At 38.1% G+C, this 25,877-nt stretch overlaps 1 pseudogene; it reads right to left on the bottom strand.

Moving 5' to 3' along the window:
• The window catches only part of LOC115419930 (receptor-type tyrosine-protein phosphatase T-like), a 58,061-nt pseudogene that overhangs the window by 12,051 nt on the left and 20,133 nt on the right, over positions 1–25,877 (bottom strand).

The following is a 25,877-nucleotide window of genomic DNA, read 5'->3' as shown; positions in this document are numbered from 1 at the left end:
GGCAAGCCTTACATCCCAGTGTATGTACTGTGCAGACTCTAATCCTAAATTGCAACATGGCAACGCTTTGACTTAATTCTACCCAGCTGGGGCGGTACCCCCCCCTCCCACACACACACACAAGTTGTTTCAGAGGGTGAATGGATGTGACAACTAGGATAATGATGGGGGCCTTACCTAGGGAGCACTATAACCCCCCCTTTTTTTCCGCGGGGGTGGGGGTGGGGGGGGGCAGCAGGAGGTTCAAGATGATGGAAAAAAAAAAAAAAGGTGGAGAACCACTGATTTTACCCAAAGGAAACAAACTGTGTTGAGCCATCTCTACATGCAGCCTATGATCCACCAAGTCAAAACCACATCAAAACCCACTGGAAACGTTTTTAGGCTGTCTAATAAAATGGCCTAAATGGTTCTGTTTGGCTAAGCCTTCTATTGACTAAACTGAACTTTCACAAGCGTGATCTTGAGGGTGAAGATGAAGACTTGTTGGTAGCATTTTTCGGAGTTTTGTTCAGCATGATGGTGATGGTGATAATGCAATGTCTAGTGCTGTTACGATTTGAATCCTCGCGGTGGCCTTTTTATTGGCTTAGACACGCACAATACACTGAGCTTATACGGGGTGGGGAAGCAAAATTTACAATATTTTGAGGCAGGGATTGAAAGACAGTGCATGACCAATTAGTTTATTGAAAGTCATGAGAATTTATTTGCCACAAGAAAATTTACATAACAGAAAATGTTTTTATTCTATGTGTCCTCCTTCTTTCTCAGTAACTGCCTTCACACGCTTCCTGAAACTTGCGCAAGTGTTCCTCAAATATTCGGGTGACAACTTCTCCCATTCTTCTTTAATAGTATCTTCCAGACTTTCTCCTAATAGTTTTGCTCATAGTCATTCTCTTCTTTACATTATAAACAGTCTTTATGGACACTCCAACTATTTTTGAAATCTCCTTTGGTGTGACGAGTGCATTCAGCAAATCACACACTCTTTGACGTTTGCTTTCCTGATTACTCATATGGGAAAAAGTTTCTGAAAAGGTATGGATAATAGTGTTAGGTATGATTATGACATCAATATATGTTTGGTTTCAAAACAATTGACGTAGTGCCTGCTGAGAAAAAACAACTAAATGTTCATTGTACATTTTGCTTCCCCACCCTGTATATGTTATCTATAAGTTAACAAAATGCTGGGGTGCCATAAAGGGGGGATAAACATGACAAATTCATGAGGCCCAGTGGATAAAGGTTAGGAGTTGTGAAAATTCTGTGTAAGGTCCGCAGTAAAAGAGAGGCATAGAAGCTGGGAGTCGGACATTCAAAGTTAAGTTTTACTTTGTTTTCACGTCCATTGCAGTTGTTACAACACTTATGAAACGTGCCCCTATACCTCCAGTTGTTACAGTACGTTCATAGCCCGCCTGCTCATATCCCCCTGGCTCCAACAACAGATTTACAGATAATTCATTTTCTGAAGGGCCCATAATGTTTACCTTCCATGGGGTCTCAGTCAAACGGTGTACGTAAACTACGTATACGCCCAAAATAAAAAACAAAAAAACAAAACACTGATTGTTCAGCATTTTAGCGAAACTTTGCTGGCATACACTGCCTAAATCATCATGGTGTGACAGGGCCTTACAGATGGGGAAAAAATCCTGTTGATGAACCGTCTGAGCTGGAACCACTTTGCACATGACAGCAAAGTTGTTTTTATTTGCAGATGTGAGTATACGTCTTATCAGATCACCTTATATTACATTCATAACAGTCAAGTTCTAATCAGAATGATTTCACTCAGGTTGTAGAAATACTGCCCATGTAACCATAGATACTGTGTCATTCTATCATTATACTGGAGCTGTTAAAGTATTCTGCGGGAGACAATAGCTTTGTTTACAACAGCTGGAAATACATTATCTCAGATATGGATTACCTCACACTATGAGTGCTTTTAGGATCTGTTTAGATGAGATAGTGCCACGTATTTTCTTACCATCTTGACTATCTCTTTAATACATATATATATATATATTTTACGCCTTGAAGTAAATACAATGCAGACAGACTGTTACCCCTCACAGTTCTCTAACAGGTCGCCCAGTGTGATTTGCTGAAAATGAGACATGTGCTCAGCATTTAAAGACCCGTCAGACTCCAACCTCCAGGACAAGTGAGGAGCAGAAAGAAATAATCCATTTTCAACAGCCTACTGATTGAACTATCATGTTTCTCCTTATCTCTGGTATTACTGAGTCTGTGAAATCAATAGCTGGGGCTGATTAGCCAGTGTAGCTGTCTTTAGCCAACAGTGGAGAATGCTGCATACCCATCGCTCACATTTACTGGGCTGAATAAAGGGCTTAAACGATGGTGACAGCTGAAGAATCTCAATCATATCTATGGTTTTACGTGTATCTTATACAGATTTATAGTGAAATATCACAACTTCTGAATGTTATCATACATTTTATCCATCTACACTGGATTCAAAGTTTTAATTTTTAACTGTCTATATGAGAAAGACTTAAAGTGGCAGCACTTCACTGTTTTTTAGCATCACTGTATTCCATAATCACTTTTCAACATAATGTCATTCAAGTCTGAGAGTGCACAAGATGACTGCATCTACTCCATAATGCAGATTTTGCATAATCAGAGCTGTTACCGTACAAGTAGGAGGGTACCTACCCTAATATGTAATATCAGCTGTGATTATAGATTGCAGTCCACATGTGACACGTGACACATGGGACATAATTCCACTGTTCAACTCCATATTTCAACATGGAGGTGGCTTCACTTTTCTACAGCAGTGTGTACCAATGTAAGGTCATCTTTATCTCTAGCTAATTTTATGATTCAGAATGGAGCTTATCTTATTCTGGCATTTTTACCCCCAAGGGGTATTGTTTTTGGTTTGGTTTGTTTGCTTGTTAACACTAGCAGCAAAACTGTTGGTTCAATTCATACCAAATTAGGTTTGTGCCAGTGACCAAGAATAGATATGGTTATATTTTGGGAAAAGTAGGTTAAAATTCACATTTTTAATGATTTTTTAAAATCTTTTTTGTTCTCCCATTTACTTCTAATGGGCGAAAATTCAAATGTCTATAAAAACATCAATTTAGCTTCAATTTACTTCAAACTTGGCAGTGGTATATAGAGGCAGTTGATACGCTGACATCAGCACATGCATAGACATGATGACATCAGCTGGAAAAGAAGCTATAATATGTGCGAGGGGTGGAGTTTGTGGTGCCTGGAACCAATTGTTCCTCCTCATTTTGGCTGCAGCATGAAGTTATTAAACTTTTAACATTCATTAGGTCTCTGATAACCAATTTTACAGTTAGTTTTGGGCTTGCACTTGAGTCTGTCTTAAAGTGATGTAGTTCATGTTGTGTTTTATCCATCGAACCCAGGACCTTCTTGCTGTGAGACAACAACGCTAAACAATGCACCACCATTAGAAGTCGAATACATGTATTCGACTTCTAATGGGTGCATTTGGAGCTTCCTCTTTTTTTGTTAAAACCATGACTCTAACGCAAACCCTATCTTAGGGTTAAGGTTCCATTAAAAGAGTGCAAGTTTTAAGGTTTAAATAAATAGTTTAGTGTCGTTAGCTAATATCAGTTGATTCTGAGAGGATCAGTGATTGAGATAATATTCAGCAGTCATTGTATTTCCTACAATAGCAACAATTATACTCGCTCCTACTTTAACTTTAATCAAAAGTCTACAAGCCTCATTCATAAAGAAACTTTGAGTGTCTTTGCTTTAAAATTTAATCTGCCTTATTAAATGTGGTAAAAGCACACTGTAGTTCAAGTTTAAATTAAAAACAAGTCACAGCAGCCTCGGTTCTCTGGTGTATTCTGTCTCTATCTCGTTCTCTTACACAGTGAGAAAACACAGAAAAGCTAACAAAATCTCGTAGCAGCTGCAAGAAACAAATCAATGCCAATTCTGATTGGCCCAATGAGCTGTGACAGAAGGAGCTGATTGGATGAGCATGAGTGATGTGCTTAAGGCGATGTTTGGAGTGTGTGTGCATGTGTGGACAGTGGTAGTGTTTGTGGGGGTTATTGTTAGCGAAGTTCCCTGTAATCTGTCGTCTATAGATTTTACAGCCCCTGTTTCCCTCCCTCATTATCAGCTTCATTTGTTCTACTCAGATAGGAGGTGTGTGGAGCTGAGCACCGCACAGCCGTGGACAAACACACACACATGCACACACACACACACACACACACACACACACACACACACACACACACACACATTACTGCCGTTATTTGGACTTGAATGTATTTAAATGAAATTTATAAGTTTTGTCAAACGATTAAAATTTTTAATCAGATTAATCGCAGAGTTGCTGTGGATTACTTTCAATTAATCATATTTAAATATTATTCATTTTTTATCTATCTATCTATCTATCCATCTATCTATCTATCTATCTATCTATCTATCTGTCTGTCTGTCTGTCTGTCTGTCTAATTGCATTTCATTTTGCATGAGCAAACAAACTGAAGAATGAAGGGAATACATATGCACTTGAAGTGTTTATTAGACACCTTCAACAGTTTGAACAAAACAACTTAAAAAAAAAATATACACACACACACACACACACACACACACACACACACATATATATATATATATATATATATATGTACTCAGTGCCAATGAAAACGCAACACTTGAATGTGTTTTATTGTTCCTGATCTGCATCAATATGTTTAAGTTTCACCTGTATACGATAATCCCAGACAATTTCTTAACAACCTGAGACGGGTTGAGCTATTGTCACGCTTGAATGAACTTGTCTGCATTCATAAGACTTGTTTTTCTCATTGCTCAGCAATGAACTGCTCAACTTAAGGAATTGTGGTCAGTTAAGGACTGGTCATGTTCTGTATATAAAGGCAAGCTGAAAAGCACCAAAATCATTTACAATAACTCAGCGATGCCTAGACTGACACGTGACCAAAGATGCCATGCTATGGGGTTCTCCTGGAGGCCGGAATCTCTGCTTGGCAGGTGGCGCGCCGTTTTGGATGCAATGTGTCCACCATTAGTTACCATGAGTTAGTTTGATGTCCAGTTCCACTTGTGTTTGATATTCAGTGACTCATATTAACTGATTAAATGGTTATCAACAATTTCTTGCTCCAAACTAATATACTGAACCCCCAAATGAATATACCATTATAATATACATTATCACTAACTTCTAGTTACTTTCATCTAGTGCACATTGACATTTGACTCAAGAACAATGCATTTAATGTGTTGCTAAGGAGTTCTTAATGTCATTTGTCTCTACACAAGACATGTTTGTTGATTAATCACATATTTGTATCTCAGATTCCCAGTGTATATTGACTTACAGGCAGTGTACCACGGTCCTCCCGTCTCCTCCGTCATACTGCTCCTGCCACTTAGCCAACCTCCGGACCAACTGGAGAATGGAGCGTTTGGAGAGAGGCGTGTCCCTGTAGGCTGGCCAGCCAATGAACTGGAAGTGCTGCACTAGACGATAACCATCCTGTGGCTGCAGAGAGGAGAGTGGATTATGAAGAGCAAAATCAGTGCATTTACCATCAATAACCTTGAACATCCATGCATCCCATCCCATCCTTTTTAAACGAGCTCTTGGTGAAGTTGATACACACTGCAAAAATCTAAATCTTACCAAGTGTATTTTTCTCATTTCCAGTCAAAATATCTCATCACACTTAAAATAAGACATAATCACCTAAAGAGTAACTTGCAAGTGAGATATAAGAACTTATTTTTAGACAATAGATCTTCCAGAAATCTTACCAATATAATTTTCCCTTGTTCCATCGGCAGATTTTATTTGCTTGAATTAAGCAAAAAAATAAAAAATAAAAATCTTGAATAAGTCAAAAATTTTTTGCCAGTATGGCCATGAAATTGGCATTAAATTCTGTTTTTAGTAGTCTTAAAAGGGTCATAAAAGTCTTAAATTTAACTTGTAGGAACCTGTAGGAACCCTGTATTTGGGATGCCTTATATCAGAGGTTCAGGCTGATGGTGGCACCAGGAGGATATTTTCTTGGGACACTTTGGACCCTTTTGTACCGATTGAGCATGATTTAAAAACCACATAATACCTGAGTATTGTTGCTGATGATATCCATGCCTTTTGACCACAGTGAACACAACTTCTGATGCTACTTCCAGCATGATAGCGTACTGTGTCACATAATGTCAAGCTGGATTCTTGATCATGGCAATGAGCTCACTGTGCTCAAATGGTTTCCACAGCGACCACATCTCCACCTTATGGACGCATGTTTGTGATTTTGCTGGTATATGGGAGATTCACATCATGGATGTGCAGCTGAAAAATCTGCCTGAACTTTTGTTAATATGGAGCAAAACCTTCAGGAATTTTTCCAGCACCTTACTCAAGCTATGCTCGGAAGAATTAAGGCAGAAGGGTCCACCTGCTATTAGTAAGATGTAATGAATGAAATGACAAATGAATATAGTCTCATTTGTTAATTATGTAATAAACTGATACATAAAGCCATATGCATTTGTTACGAGGCTGTTGTACTGTAATTACTCGCTATTTTGGAATTAAAGTCTGTTGGGGAAAAAGGTTTGATTCAGCAAAGAAGGCATCTTATAATGTTAATTTAATTTTATGCCAAACAAAATGTTTTCTGTCATCTGGCCCTGAGGCGGTTGGCATCCACCGTCTAAAATACCAAAACCCACCATCACTGTCAGCCTGATTTACTGCTCTGTCACACATGCAATATGCACAATGACATTTACACACACAAAGGCATTCATAAAGCTGTGTCTGCTTTTTCTTTTCCCTTTTTTCTCTGCCATTTCTTCCAAATTGACACCCATTTCAAACTACTCTCACACTCCTTATTTCATTTCCTTCATTTTTTCCCCCCTGGCCCACCCCTCTCATAACTCTTTTCTCTTTCTGTGCCTGACTCCTTCATTTATTTCCTTTCCCTGCCTCCTTTCTCTCTCTCTCTATCACCCCTTCTCTCTTTATTTGATGGCTTAGTGGTCGGTGGTGCACACTCAGCCAGGTTGGAGCGGCTCTCACAGTGTGAGATGTGCTGTTGTGGTGATGATATGAGCCATTTCACGCTAGACTGGTGATGTGCGTGAGAAGGGGAGAGGGGGGGGAGAGAGAGAGAGAGAGAGAGAGAGAGAGAGAGGCAGCAAAAGAGGAGAGTACTAGAACGGAGGGAGTCGGGTAGTGGGGAGTTCACTAAGCGCTATAGAAGACGAGAGGGCACCACTAGAGCTGAAGCGTCATGGGTGGGTGACAAAATGAGATGAGGAGGGAGTAACAAGAAATGGCAAAGGGAGAGGAAATGAGAGGAGAAAAGAGGAGGAGAAAAGAAAAGGAAAAAGGAAGGGGACAAAGGGGAAGATCCTCCTATAATGTCATTTTTCTCTATCAAGTTTACATGAACTCATGAGCTGATTCAGTTGGTTTTCTACAGTACTGTCTACAAGGCTGCTTAGAGGGAAGGAAAGGTCAGATGAAATGATAAATGCCTCTCCTGCACTGTTGCATCGTCTTCATTGGTGGATTGTTCTACCTTCTGCTCTTATACAGCAAACTTAGGTACAAAAAAAAAAAAACAAAGAAAAAAAGAAGCATTTTACTGTATATGCTTTTCTCTGTTGTTCAGGCCCATATGGCAGACTGTTAAAGTGGACCACTACAGTACTTGTATAAATAGTCCTTCAAAGGCCAACTATTTGCTGGACCAGTACCTTCTACACAAATACTGGTGCTGTACCCTAATACCTCTGAGGTAGTCTGTTGATCACATTGACTACACCAGGGGTGGCCAACCCTGGTCCTGGAGAGCCACTATCCAGCATGTTTTAGATGTTTCCCTCTTCCAGCACACCTGACGGTCGTTATCAGGCTTCTGCAGAGCTTGATGATAGGCTTGTCATTTGAATCAGGTGTGCTGGAAGAGGGATACATCTAAAACATGCTGGATCGTGGCTCTCCAGGACCAGGGTTGGCCACCCCTGGACTACACCTTAATCTCGGACTAACCTGCAGCTCTGAACCCCAGTGCTGAACATTTCTCTGTCGTGGTCAAATTATTCTTCTTAACCATTCAACTACTTCTGATGTTAAAGATTTCTCTTCCAATTTTCTATTTATCTTGGTCTTTGGTAAGCCATTCAAGAAGATCAAGAAACTATTCAACTTAAAAATTGTTGTCTGAAAATAATTTTTGCCAAATTTTTAGACAAAAAGTAGAAAAAAGAAAAAAAATCCAAACTACATTCAGAAAAATTGGAAATTGTGTGGCTCAAAATGATGATTTTAAAGCTTCAGAGAAAATTGCTAACATCCATTTTTTTGTCAGTGTAGAATCAAAACTAAATTTCATTACATTAAAATTATTAAAATAATTTTGTGAAACTTATAAACCAAAAATTACTGTAGATGTTAACTTTTTCAAAATGATTCATAATGACTCAAAAAACCAACCAGAGTTGCAAACAGTTCTTTGGTGGTAGATCTTATGCTGCGTTCCAGGCAACCCGTAACTTGTGTTTTTCCAACCTTCTACTGGTGAAAAGGCCCTGGAATGGCAGTCAAACCTGTGATTCCCACCCATGAACTCTTACTACAGTCTACTCTCGTTATACCGCCAACTTCCGTTCACGGCCAAATTGGCGGTATAGCGAAAATGGCGTTACAACGGGTTGCGTCCATAATGTGCATGTCTTTACTATATGATGTCTATGCTGCCTCTGTTAACTAATTGCGTTTCTAAATAAATCTTGATTCTGTTATGTTGTAAGGGATCATTTAAAGTGGGGAAACATTTTAAGCATTATTATACCGTGTCGGGAAATGACACCCCATCATCTTAAGGCTTTGGCTTAATCCCACGTCCTCTTCCCGACATCCTGACCTACTGAGTGTTCTGCGATAAATGAACGGTGGCCGTTCCGTAGACCTACTCGTAGCTTGTCGCGATCAGCGTCTGGCGCGTTTGTTTCAGTGCATTGTTAAACTTTATGTGTACTCGATGGCAATCACGCTGGCGGTATAACGGTCGGGAAATCAATGGTATAAGTGTTGTTTGTGCATGGAACTGGGCTGGCGGATGGCGATAGGTGGAAATGGCGGTAGCTAATGGAATAATGCATTGGGGATTTTTGTGCAATGGTTTTGGTCGGCGGTGAGCGAAAATGGCGGTATAACGGCGGGCGGTTTAACGAGAGTAGACTGTAGAATATACTCCCAGTTACGAGTTCTGATGTCACGTAGCTATGGCAGTCCCCATGGATGTGGTGTTTATGCAAATTGTTTATTAAAACAAGGTATTGCTCTGACATTATTTATCTGCAAATGTTCTGTTTAATCAGCAGCTACTCTTGCATTAGCTAGTTTTCAGTCCATTGAGTGCAAGAATAAATTAATACCAAATACGAATCCAAATATACAAGTAACATAGAAGGTAGAAAAGCTTCTCTTGCCTTATGTGCCATTTTTATTCCTCTGTTTCCCTAAAATAAGCCAAGAACAAACACATTTGGTGATAGAAATGATTGTAAATGAGCATAACGTACGGTCCACCATGCTGGTTTGGTTACATCTAACTACCACAACTCCTTGCGCTCAGGCAGTTTGGCGTGACTTGCCTGGAACATTACAAAGTCGTGAGTCGTGGTTTGAAGTCATGACTTATGGGCTCAAAAAACAGCCTGGAACGCAGCATACAATAGGGTTTGGAATGTGAACTTGGATGACTTTCTTCATATTTAGAATCTTTATTTTGTCAGTGTATAGATCAGGGGTGGCCAACCCTGGCCCTGGAGAGCCACGATCCTGCATGTTTCAGATGTATCCCTCTTCCAACACACCTGATTCAAATGATAAGCCTATCATCAAGCTCTGCAGAAGTCTGATAATGACTGTCAGGTGTGCTGGAAGAGGGAAACATCTAAAACATGCAGGATAGTGGCTCTCCAGGACCAGGGTTGGACACTCCTGATATAGATCATACACGTAGATATGCACCACACACCAAAATTGGGAGCAGTGGGTTTGCCATATGAGGAGCCCAGGGAGCAAATGGGAGTGAAGTGCCAACAGTCTCTGCCAGTCTGGGGAATTGAACCAGCAACCCTTTGGTCATAAACCCACTCTCCAACCTTCCAGGCCACATTATGTGTCCCCAGTTAAGTGTCAGAAGATATATCAGTTTCAAATAGTGCACCTGCCAAACACGAAAGCCATCATTTCTTGCAGTTTTCATGACTGAAATAATACATCTGTAATTGTAATTGTAATCTGTAAGTGGAAGTATTTTTACAACTTTTGGATGCACCCGTCCCCCTCATATACATTGTTTGCATGCAATAAGAGTACTAGTTACCTCACTAGTAAAAGTGTTAGAAAACTGCTGAATCCACTCGACTATCTCTACAAAGACTGTACTGAACCTTTCAAAGCTCTGCCTTTGGACAGTCAGTTTACTGTGTGCAAGCTACAGCTCAGTGGAATGTTTTCTGAGATTGTACAAAGAGCTGAGGTTCCGTCAGTAGCTTTAAAGTTAAAAATGTGCCAAAAGCTGCTGTGCTTTGTAATCACTGATTTTACATGGTAGATATTCTGTTTGATTTTCTTTTATGTTTGTTTTGCTTGATATTCAAATACCCTTGTTATTAATTTGTGTAACATACTGATGACAAGCAGTGTGTGTGTGTGTGTGTGTGTGTGTGTGTGTGTGTGAATTAATTGTATTGTGTGTTTTGTCTTGTTTGTCTGCTTTGCTTTGTGATTTTCTGTCGCAGTATGTACATTTTAATTGTAACTTGTCAGAGAGCTGCAGATTAAAAATGATCCTTCAGCTAATGAATCATGCCAGCAGTTGCGTTTTATATTGTTCATAGTCTGTAACAAAGAAAATCAAATCTACAACAGCTCTCTTAATAACCTGTCCATCTATTTGTATGAATGTTAGAAAATTACACCATGATTTTAAGCACAAATGAACAACATGTGAAGTTCATTTGGCTCATTAGTTGGTATATCACAGAGCCCTGGTGTTAAACCATGTCCAACAAACATAAGTTAAAGTGGAACACCATCTGTAAGGCAGGCATTATGGTCCAACAGGACTGGATCTTTTCCATTATACATATGTCATAGTGCTGGGGTTTGGAGTGTATGCATACCCTGGCCATGTTGCAGATCCTGAAGATGCGGTTGATGATGTCTTCATCAATGTCTGCTGATATAAATTCAACTTGAATCGGTCCGTAGCAACACGAACTCTTCTCTGGCCAGTACTGCATACATAACTACAAAGAACACGTGTAGAAAACAAATGGAATGTGTTAAAGACCATTTTAAAAGACAAACGATGTTTTCACAGTAAATAATGCATGTTATCACCACTATGGCTGGACATGCATTAAATGACATTTTCACTCCCTTGTTCTAATGCAGGGGTGTCAAACTCATGATTTTTCAGGGGCCACATTCAGCCCAATTTGATCTCAAGTGGGCTGGACCAGTAAAATAACAAAATAATAGCCTATAACAACAATTCCAACTTTTAGCACCCCCCCCCCCCCAATAAAATTATGAAAAGATGTGAATAACCTGGAAAAAAATATAATTTCTTATGAAAAATAATTGTAATTTTAACAATACTATGCCTCAACTTGTCAATTCTACACGTGCATTAGAGATCGGAACTACAAAGGTATAAAACCTTGAGTAACAGGCAGAATATTGTGAAAAGTGTATTTAATTTTCTTGGTTGTTCGTATTTATTGAGCCTATTCACTGTTTATTGTTACATCCGCCAATGAACAGAGGAGGTCATGTTTTCATTGGGGTTCGTCTGTTTGTCTCAAAAAGTTATGGAAGGATTTTGATGAAATTTTCAGGAAATGTTGATACTGGCACAAGGAACAAAATATTACATTTTGGTGATGTATCAGAGGGGGGGCTGATCTACCTTGGCGGAGGTCTGCGTACTCCGAGTACTTTTCAAGTTAAAGGATAGTTTGTAAATGTAAATATTTTCAGAATTTCAAGTTGTCATTACTTATAAGCATCATGTAATATTACTTTTTTTCACATTGAACCAAGGAGAAAATTTGTTGTATTTATTTATGGATTATTATGTTATTATTTTACTTGACAACACATTGGGCTGAATGTGGAACTTGAACTAAAATGATTTCAACACCATTGACTGTTAATATCTGCAGTGTAATTTTTGCACTTTGCACAGGCCAGATTGGAACCTTTGGCGGGCCGGTTTTGACCCATGGGCCACATGTTTTGATAGCCCCACTCTAAGGCCTTATGAAAGTCATATGCAAATTTAAGAGGATCTATCAGATGAAAATAGGGCTGGAATTTCACTTTAAACAACTGCAAAAGAAAGACAAATCATAGCAAATATTTTTGTAGCGCAGTATGTAAAGAACTGAAAAGTGAGAAACTCTGGGGAAGGTGAGACAGATAAATCTAGTCCTGATCATGTGGCAGTAATATATTCTTGGAGGGACGTCTACACAAGTGAATATGCATATTAAAAATACTGAGGCCAGGACAAGGTACTTCACTGCACCTTAACAGGTACTTCCAGAAAAATAAAAGACTAAAACCATATGGACTGGGCCAATAAATAAATAATAGATTTGTCCAAACGATTGTACTCCATTAATGTTCATTTTAAACAGACCAAAAAAAGCAATGCATCATGTGTCATTTATTAATGTATTTATTGGTTTAATTAACAGGGACCTAATACATGTACATAATTCACATTGCTGTATAATATTTAAATTTAAATCTAAATTTATATAAATACTTACATGTATAAATAGCAGATTTTCTTCTCTCTTCTCTTTATATTTTATGTTTCACATGCGTATATTTCTGTTTTTCTATCTTCCCTGCACTTTATTTCTTGTATCTGCTGCTGTCAACTGTGCTATTTCCCCATGGTGGGATCAATAAAGTCTTAAAGTCTGATCTTATCTTATCTTAAATACACCAGAGTTAGCCAAATGGTTATTTGCCATCTGCAGTCCCTGGACAGGTGTTACATTTTCATCCAAAAAGGTAGCACAAGGTTATACACATGCAATTTTAAATATATATATTATTAAGAGCCAGGTCTTGACCAGCTCTAAATGTAAACTTTTGTTATGATTTGGTGCTGTAAAAATAAAAGTAGATTTCATTTGATTTGGTTTTGATTTGATAAAATATCTAAACACAGACGAATGCAATACAAAAAATGTACAATTAATTACACATCAGACATAGTAAATAAAAAAAAATGAAATACACATTGCACTTCGACATATCAAAAAATACAACAGAGACAGGACTAAAAATGTCCTAAAAATATTTAAAGTTATCCAATATATTTACTTCACTTTTAAGTAAATAAATACATTCCCAATAATGTAAATAGCGTTAATGAATATTTACAACAGTGAAAAATGTCTACTCATACCTATGTATAAGATCCCAGAAAATATCAAAGTGCAGATGCAATGTATATATAACTAGAAGCACTCGGAGAGCGCAGACCTCCGCCAAGGCTGATCAGTGGCCCTCCCCCGTGGGCCCCCCCACGCCAAGGAGGTTATGTTTTTGCCAGGGTTTGTTTGTCTGTCTGTCTGTCTGTCTGTCCGTTAGTGTGCAACATAACTCAAAAAGTTATGGACAGATTTTGACGAAATTTTCTGGTCTGCGCCCCCCCCCCGTGGGCCCCCCCACCCCCGATCACCACCAAAATTTAATCATTTCTTCCTTATCCCATTTCCAACAAACCCTGAAAATTTCATCAAAATCTGTCCATAACTTTTTGAGTTATGTTGCACACTAACGGACAGAAACAAACAGACAAACAAACAAACCCTGGCAAAAACATAACCTCCTTGGCGGAGGTAATGACAAAATCTAGCTTTAATATCTTGAATCCAACAGAATCTACCAATGAGCTGTGGAGATTATGTTTACAGTTTAGAAAGTTTAGGATAAGGAAGACTTGTGGTCAGCAATTTAGCTTCACACATTATTACTTACTTTCCCTGTGTTTTATGAATTCAAATATAAAGAAATACAATAATGCAAAGCAAACCACTTACTTTTATTTCTTTACCTCTTCCTTTTTATTTCTGTTTGATCCCTTTTGTGTTTCATTATATTGTGTCAGAGGTATGACTACGAAGATAACTGCCAATATCAAGGACAATCAATACAAATGTAAAGTAGTCTCTGAGTGTATTGATCAAGCCCAGTGATGTTACAGTTGATGACTCAGCTCTTGACTTTCTTGTGTTTTTATGAGACAAAGGCAAGAATACAAATCTGGAAAAACAGAAGACATGTGCATTAGTTTATGTGACTGCTTACCTGTGCTGCGTCCATCTCATTGAGCATTACAATGGAGGAGCAGTTGTAGTCAAACACAAGCCTCCAGAAATCACCCATGGTGTTTGGCAAAGGATGCTGGGTAACAATGAAGGCCGCGGGCTGTTTGTGGCTCTGAAGTGTTAAGGTTGTCCAAAAAAAACAAAACAAAAACAAAAACAGAAGAAATCAGGAAAAATAATATGTCAGAACAGTGGTCAGAAGCATTACCGCAGCCCTATAAAAGTATAAAAGGTATGTTGACACCCTCCACAGAGCACACATACATCCATTAATGCAGCATTGATGTAATTGGAGCTCTCTCCGTCCACTGATATCAGGAAAGGCAGGCAGCGGTCTGCTGATAGAACGTCCATGCTGCGATTCTTGTCGTGGTTCCTTGGTAACAAACCCACACTGCAGTCCTCCGGACGGACCCTTGGGGTCACTATGTTTAGAGTCTAAAAACACAGGAAGTAACAGTTAAATCAGTCCATGAATATTCGTATGTCACATAAAGTACCTACGTTATAATGATAATGACAACAACAGTAGAAGAAGCGTATGATGTTCGTCACCAATTTTTCATCAAATCTGTAAAACCCGAGTGGTAGCCTAAGTACGTAATCACAGAAACACTAACGGATTCGTATTTGTGATACTTAGGCTACCACTCGGGTTTTACAGATTTGATGAAAAATTGGTGACAAACATCATATGCTGCTTTAACATGAGGGTGAGCATCACCAAGGATTAGTTACAATTAAATTACAAGTGGCAAGTGTAGGTGACATAAGACCAAGCAGTACCAGGATCTGCTTTCACACAGCCAATAGAAACCCAGAAGATACTTAATGACCACGCTGCAGTTTGTATACCAACATCACTTCTACATACAACAGCACCACTGACATGTAAATTTGATCATAATATAGGAAACATGTTGGAAAATAACTAAGTGTATATAGTAGTATATGTAAGATATAGTACAGGTCACCTTTAAAAGCTGTTTATACAGTTAACATTTTACCCATTTACACATTTTTTAACAATGGTGTTATCCAAAGCTGTTTCCAACACATACTTCTAACCGTATTTGAATGTGCTAGTATTCTTTTATATGGAGAATTACACTCATTTTGCCTGGCACCAAATGTCAGCTGCAGTGAGAGGGCAAGATATTTAGCAAATTATTGTTGGAGAAGAAATTGTTTTGGTCCAACTATTTGTACCTGGGAGAGTGTGTAGTGATCTTAAAAGGCTTAAATCTCTACAAAACAAAATGACACATAAATGTTTTGTCAAAAAATGCTATTTTCAATGCGTGGTTGCAGTGCAAAGGTTGTTATTTTAGAAGGGAAGAGAATGAAACCTGAAATAGTCATCCAGTGGCAGGATTATTCTAGAGAAGCACATCCCTAGAGCCAGGCTGTCATTGTACACTTACATTACAAAAGGATGAATAACACTAACACTTAAAGCAACACTATAGAGTTTTTCAGCCTTCAAACTATATTTCCAAGGTCATTTTGGTGATACAACAACTCACAATAGGTTCAATTACCCTTTCGTCATTGTTCTAGAGCATCTGTATGACCTGCACTGGCACTATGAAACTTCTGGTTTGGGGTTGTAACGCCTACACAAAAACAACTACAAAATATGACAGCTTTACGGCATATGTCACATCCCCCTCCACCTTCAGAAGACGAGGCAGGTAAACGCAGTTACTAGTGAAGGAAAGCTACAAATAGGCTAACAGTCATGGCTGAAGCAGCAAGAGGAGCATAGAGGGTAAGGGAGTTGTCTGAAGAGACAAAGAAAAGAAAATGTGAGAGTGATAAAATAAGAGGCTGGACTAGGGTGAATATTGGCCCAGCTTTCACTGGCTGAAAGAAGAGGAGGGATGCCCTACCCATGGAGACCTGGACCTGGTACTGTTGGACTACGAAGGATACATTCTGCAATAAAATCTTCTGCATTTAAGTTTATTATGTTTCAGGTCAAGTTATTGAAATCATAGCCTTCTGTTTATGCCCATACATCAAGTTATTCAACCAGTAGCCTTCCGCCGCCAGTAGCTAACATGCTAAACGTTTTTTCGTTTCTGATATTTTTAAAAATAAAATAATATTGTTTGTATAAAATGCTGTAAGGCTACTTTACGTGGCCTGAAGACATGGTTGAAGGCACATTAACTGTCTTGCCTCAGGAAGTTTGTCGGCATCACCGGCTTGTCAATAAATGCGCGAGTATTACTGAGACACAGATTTTACGACAGTTGTTACAGACAATACCGTTTCTTGACTTTAGGGGGACCCGGCAAGCCAAAGTTACATAGTGTTGCTTTAAGTAGCAGATAAAAAAAGACACTTAAAAAAGGCATATTATCAATCATATTAACATTAGGAGTAGGGTTACAGTTATGTTTAGACATGGGTTACATATAAAATAATGTCTAATACATGCACATTGGCATTATTAGACATTATTTAATTATAGATGAAATGTAACAAACCCTAAAGTTGAAGCCAGGTTTAGGGCTATGGCTTCATGAATGGAGTAGATATGTGTTTCAGACATTTTTATTGCGAAGCCTTGTCCTAGTACAGATTTGAGATCTCTTGATTGGTACATTATGCTCATTTTTGATATCAACATAACAAACACACATTCAGAAATAAAAAAAACGAGAACAGCATTGATAAAGTGAGAAAAGAGGAAAGAGAGAAAAAAAACAAAACAAAAAACACAATTTAACATCTCACCCACCCCCTCAACGCCCCTCCCCAACTCCATCCCCAGAGCCACTGAGAATGAATGAAGTAGATATGAAAATATTAAGAAAAGACACACAAAACAAGATAGTTCCTCTAAAAGATATTTGATCTTCATAACAGAAAAATTCCTGTGGCCCATATGTTTTGTGTGTGTGTGTGTGTGTGTGCCCACCTGAAACTCATCTTTAATCTGGCTGGAGTTGGTCTGTGGGTCCAGTCTGCTGATGTTGTAGTAAATGGCTCTGAACTCACACACAGGTATGGCTGTGTTCCCACATAGACACGCCTCCAAGATGGCATCATGAACGAACACATACTGCTCCTGCGGGTTACGAAATCAGATGGTCAAAAACCAGGAGGCACAAACCTACATCAAGTGTGCACATGGACAGTATGTGTGCCTTTGTGTGTACACTGAGGTTTGGTCTCATAGTAGCCCTTGGAAATGCCTCTGGTCTCATTTGCGGTTGTAACTCTGCTACCTCTGGGACAAAGGAAGTGACTGTGCTATTAAACTGCATCCCCTGCTTTTTCAAGCCTCCGACAAACTCAAACATCCCACAGTGAACACAGTTTTTGTTTGTGAATTCATTATTTGTGTGTGTGCTCTCTTGGCAGCCTGAAAATAAATTAAAAGGGAGCTGTGCCCTGCAGTATTTCTCTGCTATGGATCAAGTGTGCTCTTTGTGCTCAAACTAACTAGCTCACTGTTAAGAGCATCAGCCATTATGAGCCATACTCACAACCCAAACCACCATCCTCCTTCCTCTTGTGTTTTTTTTTTTTTTTGTCACACTTGTGTTCATTTGCTGTCTCTTGCTTTTTCAATTTTCTCTCATTTTATCGCTCACCCATGCTCTCTCTGTGTTGAATGTTAATTGTTGCCCTTGGACGGGGAGAGGACAGTTTTAAAAGCCTCACTGGAATGACCTCTCTGGGCCATTACCTAACACCAGTGACATGCACATGCAAAGAAAAACACATGCGTACACATAAACACACGAATGCATGGTAACAGATAAAGTGCTCATCGACGCACACACCTCTTTCCCATTGTGCCTTTTAAAAGATTAATTGCTTTGTGCGGAGCAGGATTATAATAGCATCGAGTGGCTGCAGCACTGACAAAAATTGCTCCCACACATATTCAATAGGCAGAGCAGGATGTATTTAGCTTGGTTTCAAGAGGAATAAAATCACACATGCAAGTACACACACTCACACACATAACACAGGCTTTCTGCTGTCACACGAAGACACTCAAAGTGATGCCCTGTGTAACATCCTCTGAACCTGGCACTTCTTAAACCCATTCAAAAGTCAATTTTAGGCTCAGGAGCTGGAGTTGTCAGTCTGGAAACGAGGCTGTTTTTCTTCATTCTTCGCAAAGTTGCCTTTTTGGATGTGCTAGGATTTCATCAGGGGTACAAATAGAATGCAGAAGCAGGATGGATTAGGCTGACTTAAGGTAGCTTAGAGAAGAAATTAATGCTTCTGTTCCAAAATGAAACACCTAACGGTTGAAGTCAAAGGCTCTATAAAAATGATTGATTGAATGGAAAAAAATGGATTATGTGGCATTTTTAAAGTATATATTAGTAATACCTTTAAAAATGTACTTTTGTGAAAATAGATTGGTATGAAATAATTATATTGGAGGAAAGAAATTTGGATATTTCCAGTATGACTCAATACAAAATGAATTAATTACAAACAAGTGGTACCAGGCACAACAAACCCCACCCCTCATAAGTATTGTAGCTTATTTTGGCATCGATCCAGCTGATGTCATCATGCCTATGCATGTGATGATGTCAACAAATCAACTGTCTCTATATATGTGCCAAGTCTGAAGGAAATTGCAACAAAACTGATGTTTTTATACATATTTGAAATTTTGTTCATTATAAGTAAATCGGAAAAAAAAGATTGTAAAAATTCATAAAAAAATTTAACTTTGATCTACTTTTCCCAAAATGTATCTACATCTATTCTAGGTCACTGTTAATCTATAAACTCAATTTGGTATGAATTCAATCAATAGTTTTGTTGCTACGGACATTTGAAATTTCACCCATTATAAGTAAATGGGAAATAAAAGATTTTAAAAATTCATAAAAAATTTGAACTTTGACCTACTGTTCCCAAAATGTAATCAGATCTATTCTGAGTCAATGGCAATCTGTAAACCCAATCTGGTGTGAATTAAACCAATCGTTTTGTTAACAAACAAACAAACCAAACCAAAAACAATACCATTGCTTCCCTTTGGGGTCGAGGTAATTATTCTTTGATAATATGAGGACATGTAGATCAGTTTTGCATTACACTTTTCCAAATTCTGCCCATAACTCATGTCTATATACCATCAAATGTCTATAAACTACTACATGAAAACAAAGATAAACTGTATGCTGAAGTAAAGTATATGGAAATAATGCAACACTATCTGTACTTTATGCACATTCTAGACACAGTTCCATTGTGTGTTTTTGTGTGAGTTTGCCATGACAACTCCAAAACCAAAAAAGAAGTTAAATTATAGAGTTAAGACTATAGAACATAGGTTGCTGTGCTCGGCTGCTGTATTTTTATACTGGAATAAATGGAACTTGCATAAACAGAGGAACTGTCCATTCTTATTTGACCTCATTGTGATCCAGTGTGGAAATGTACTGGTAAACAGAGGACAACTCTTACTTACTTTACATTTTTCCTCAGTTTCCGCCTCTAGACATTAAAGTTATGGCTCATACCATTGGCTGAAACCTCAGTCAAGTAAATCTGTTCTGGAAAATGTGAATGTAACAGCCAATAGGTGGGCTTATAGCACAAATTCTGACCCCATTTCAAAAGGTCAACAGAAAATGCAAATTTATGCACATTTCCACTCCCTATTGTTATTCATCACTTAAAAACTTCCTCGTAACACATGGCATTTCATACAATGACATATTATCTGAGCTGCCGATTGAGGAGTTCGTAAGTGTATGAAGTCTATAAAATGTCTGTCCAAATCTCAGTCTGACATTTCTTTCTGCAGCTCCTCATATGATGCTGCTGCTGTTTTCCGTGTAATACAGTATGGATGGATTCAGTGAACATCACACTCTCCATATCTGTCCACACACACATGCACACACATGAAAATTTACTAAATCTTTTTCCGCTGCATTTATCATTTATCCGTACACAAACCTTTCCACCTCAGTGAAGCATAAAAAAACCATTTTGTTGATATTTCAAGGTTCTTTCTGATGTTCAGCATTTCCACTCAGGCTTTTCAAAAAACAAATTGAGAAAGCAAATGAAAACAGCTGAATGGACAATGGACAAGGGAAAAGTGTAAGCCCAGAAACATACTGTCAGACTAAATATTTAAGAAGAAACTGTAAATTTGGCAAACTGTAATCTACAGCTGGGCAAAAGGATTTACAGTTACTCTGATTTCTCAGATCAAAATCAATAATTAAATCTCTCAACCTCATTTTGGCGAACATCATAAAAGCACGGTTCCTGAAAAACTGAAATGTGCTGGCACATGCAAATTATGTACAATCACATCCTGTTTCATACAATGCAATTACATATCACATGTTTTTTTTTAAATACATGCTGCATCAATTTTGGATCGTCTCAACCCCAAAACATTTGTGAATTATTGACAGTGTAAATCAGTTAAAGTCAAAACAACTGTCATCTGTGAGATGTTTTCTGTACATTTCGGTTTGATTTGTTTTTATTTAAATATTCCTGAATTGATAGATTAATTGCTCCTAGGTAACTTCTGACTTTTGCTAATAAATAGAATATATGAAATGTACAGGCTGAAGTTTGAAGACTGTAGTGTAATCCCCACTGCGCTGCATGTACAGTCCACCTGTACCTGAGGGCTGCGTCCTCTGATTCCATTTCTATCATTCTATGTCTTTTCCTTAATGCAATGCATTACTACAAAACAATCTAACCTGTCTCCGAAATGGGGCGTCAAACAAACAACAGTAATAACAGTAAAGGTGTAAATGCGAACCCTTCCCAATCAGTTTGTAACTTTGAAAATGGTATTTCTGCAGGGAAAAAAAACTGCAGCCTTGTACGTTTTCAATCACTGTCATCAAACCTGAAGCCATAGTTTCCATCAGAAAATCCTTATGGAGTACAGCGTTATACTAACAATCAATATCTGGTCAAACTGTGTAAACAGTGACACAAGGACATTGGACAGGGTGTTTGTTTATAAAAAATACTCCCTTTTGAGACATAATCAAAGCATTTTGAGGAAGTTAGAGGCTTTTGCGGGTTGGGCTGTGCAGGGCTGTTTGTATGAGATGTTTTGAGAAATACATTTGCAAATATTAAGACAAATTCCAAAACAGAAAACCTGCAAAAAGTATCTCTGGAGTATAGTGGGGATTCATTTGGTTTGATTTTTTCTTTTCTTTGTTTTTATAGAAACTGCCAAAGTTTATTATATTTATTATATTATTTTTATTTTATTGTAAAAATAATAATAATTCTTTATAAAATCATTTGCTGCGTACCTTTCAAATGCCTTTCATAATCCACATCCACCTGCTGTATTAGGTTTCTTACCATTGTCCTTATCCTTTTACACTTGTGTTCTTTTATTCTGTTTGTGCTTATGTATTGTATCCCCTATTTCTACCACTGTTCAATTACTGTTTTGTTCACTGAAACATTAAAAGAATAAAAAATAAAAACTAGAAGCACTCAGAGAGCACAGACCTCCGCCAAGGCAGATCAGTGCCCCCCCGACCACCGATCACCACCAAAATTGAATCATTTGTTCCTTGTGCCAGTATCAACATTCCTGAAATTTTCATCCAAATCTGTCCATAACTTTTTGAGTTATCTTGCACACAGACAGACAGACAGACAAACCAACGCCGACAAAAACATAACCTCCTTGGCAGAGGTAAAAATAAATACATCTTTGTCTGTGCTCAAAATGTAACTTCAGAAATAACATCATCTTACTCGATATGTGTCAGACAATCCTAAATTGTTGTGTTGACGGCTGCGTGTATACTGTCTATATACATGTATGTCTGGTCTTGGCCTATTACTGAGGACATTTTAAATATTGATAACCATATTAGGCTTATCAATAGGTTATAGATACAGTAACTGTGAGTGTAGATGTTTGATGTTGTCATGGTGACATGGGTGTTCTGTGTCGGTGTCTACACACTGACCTCTGTCTGAACCATGTTGACCCGTTGTGATCTCAGCTCTCGGATGCAGTTGAAAATATCCACCACGCCTTCATTCTCTGCCATGTCCAACATGATGTCCACTGCAATGAAACAGCCCGTCCTCCCTGCACCGGCACTGCATAAATGCACACAGAACTTACTTTAATGTGCATGACCTATGGATTAACTCACATAAATGAGACAGAGCGACAAAGGAGCCCCAGGACCCTTCCTCCTGATGTGACCCCTGCTCCTGTCCCCTGATACAGGTCTGTGCACTGGGTTTGATCAAGTCCCTTCCATCACATCCACATATTTGATGTTGAACCTGGTATATGAGTCTGGTATAGACCTGTGAGCCCCCACATCCCTCCCCCATCAGTGTAACCTTCCTGTGTACTATTATGATACGTTTATGATCCTTGACACTTTGATACTGTTTCACCCTCCATGCTGTGATTCTCCCATCCTTTGGTTTATTTGCATAAATACCACTTCTGCCTTAAGCTCGAGGTCAGCTCACATTCTCAGATTTCTAATGTGTGTTTATAAGCCCACAGAGTAGAAATCTCTATCTATCTATCTATCTATCTATCTATCTATCTATCTATCTATCTATCTATCTATCTATCTATCTATCTATCTATCTATCTATCTATCTATCTATCTATCTATCTATCTATCTATCTATCTATCTATCTATCTATCTATCTATCTATAATAGGTCTGTCAAAATTAATGCGTTAACCATCACCATGATTAATCTGACTAAAAATTTTAATGCAATTAACCCATCTGCAGCACAGAATAACTCTGAACGTCTCTAATAATGCATTTGGGGCAGTTTGTCCAAGTAGAGTTATCGTTGCATATGACCAAATGGGCAGCTGATCCGGTAGAGACAGGCAGCAGAATCAACCCATAAAGATGGAAGTCACTAAACAGCATGTTGGCCCTCTGGATGGAAATATGAGTAAAACCAAAAAAACCCAGACGGAACAGTTGACAGACATAAAGTATTATGCACACTCTGCAGGAAGGAGTTTTCTTTTCACTGAAGCATTTCCATCTTAAAATACCACATTAATGTGAAGCATACGTTCATCAGGGATTCTGCTAACACTTCGGTTAACGTGTCACCCAGTTTGCGACAAACACGTTAAGTGCATATATATTCTCTTCTTTCTTGAGTCTGTTTGCTCAAGCAACATGAAATGTGATTAATGATGAATGAAATTTAATCAGGATTAATCGAAATTAAACCACAGCAGTCCTGTGATTAATCTGATTAAAAAATGTCATCGTTTGACTGTACTACTACATATATGTTGGTTTGAAGTTTTCACATATTAGGAAGAAAGTAAAAAAACATTGTTTATTAAATACTAGAGCTAGCGTAAAGGCTTGTTCCTTATCAGTAATTATATTTAGTTTTAGATTGTTTGTTTTTTCGCTATTTAAAACTGTTGATTTTATTTTAAAAATGCGACAATTAGAAAATACCCATCTTCCCTCTGCAACTCTCTCCTCTTGGTCTAAATCGAAACATTACTTCTATATGCAGATGATCATTTCATGCCTTTATAGTAAGCTCAAGCCAAGCTCCAAGCTTTTGAACTGAGGTACAGGAATAGTATCCCTTCCAGGTCACTTCTTATGGATTCTTATCAGTGTTTGGAACAACAATCAATGATGTTTTTAACACCTTCATGTCTGAAAACACTTGTGTTTAGTCAAAATCATGGCATCACAGGGATGACATTCTGCAGCCTGAAATCAGAGGCAAGGAGTAAATGCAGAAGTCCAATGTCCGCTCAGATCACTCAGTTACCATATGCTGAAAAGGTCATTATGATGCAGGAGAACTGCAGCGGCTCAATCTACCAGGATTAAGTTCAGTAAGTTCAACAGTAATGCTGAACTTCAGATCACTTAAAGAGACTTAAAAGTCATTAAAAACCAGTTTTCATGTGTGACATTCACTGAGGAATGTGAAGCCTATGAATCTGTAAAGCAGTAGAAACACAGTTGGGTGTGTTAGACAAAAAAAGTTATGGTCAAGTACAGAACACTGTGCAGGTGGAGAATTGAACAACTAAGTGAACAAATATTTTTCAGTTAACTGGTTCTAATAAGTTCATTGACATTAACCCATCACAACTCCATCTGTGATGCTTTAAGACAGACTGACCTGGTCAAGATACACTACTACACAAAAGTCTAAGGCCACCATGAGTTTTGTTGCTTAACCCATAAAGATCCAGTGTGACTTTTGCGGTAGGTCCCAAATGATTTTTTCTCTCTATTTAACCTTTCTTATGTGATTTATCACCACTTTTTATAATAAATAGTATTTTGTGAATTTTCAGTGAAAATCAAGTATTTTCTTATAATTAATTTACTGATCATGTAGATGTTCATAAAAGCTCAGATTAAAGGTGAGGATTATTATATCCAAAACAGAGAACACTGAGGACAAACAGACTTTTTCAATGATATATATCATTAACTGAACATAAACCAGGTGTCTCCATCCACTGTCATTGATCCAACTCCATGGATTTTACTGGTGAATCAGTGTTGTAGAAGATGACGGTGTTTCCACAAATGGGTCATATCTGATGACCATGAAAAGATGACAAACTGTGTTTTACACCAAGTATTTACATGTATTGACAGGATTAGTGAAACACCAGGTATGAATCCGTTTAGATCAGAAGATGCTTTTGGTTGACAGTGGATATTTGGGTCTTTATGGGTTAAGTAAAAATTATTAAGACTGCAAATAAGAATTTCTGAAAGTCAGCATCGGCATATGAACTGGAAGATACAGATCAAAACAGCATTAAAACAAAAATACATTCATGAAAGGTATGTATATTATAGATATGGAAATCTTTAAGGTTATGATGTACTAAATCTAAAAATGTGGGTCACAACTACTGACTTTTACCTGCAGAAAACATTTAGTTCTGATTTATCTATTGTTTAAATACTGTGCACATATTTCCTACATTTTCTTGTTGTCTTAATAAAGAGACTCACAAATTCAATAACATGTTGTACAACCCTGTAAAACAAATGTGACTTTTGCACTTTATCTGTGTAGTCACTGACAAAATGCACAGTAATTAGCATTTCAACAAAAAGTGATGCCTGTTTATTTCTGCTGTGGAGTCTCTAAATGTTAATATGCTCTAGGTTTCTGACATTTGCACATTATTTAACATATTAAGTGTAGAAAACAGTGGAAGCGCTATAAAATGGTGGCTGTCTGACAGTCTGACTTATGGACTAACTGATGCCTGAAATACACAAATGACAGTGGAGACTTTAATACCTGAAGTCAAGTGTTAAGGAGACACATCCTGAACAGTAATTCCCACAGTGTAGAGACGGATGGAGAGTCAGGTGAACAGATGG

This window comes from Sphaeramia orbicularis, chromosome 5 (assembly GCF_902148855.1).
Source record: "Sphaeramia orbicularis chromosome 5, fSphaOr1.1, whole genome shotgun sequence".
In the NCBI taxonomy this organism is placed as follows: Eukaryota; Metazoa; Chordata; class Actinopteri; order Kurtiformes; family Apogonidae; genus Sphaeramia; species Sphaeramia orbicularis.
Note: the sequence above shows the minus strand (reverse complement) of the source record. Positions and strands in the feature narration are given on the sequence as shown.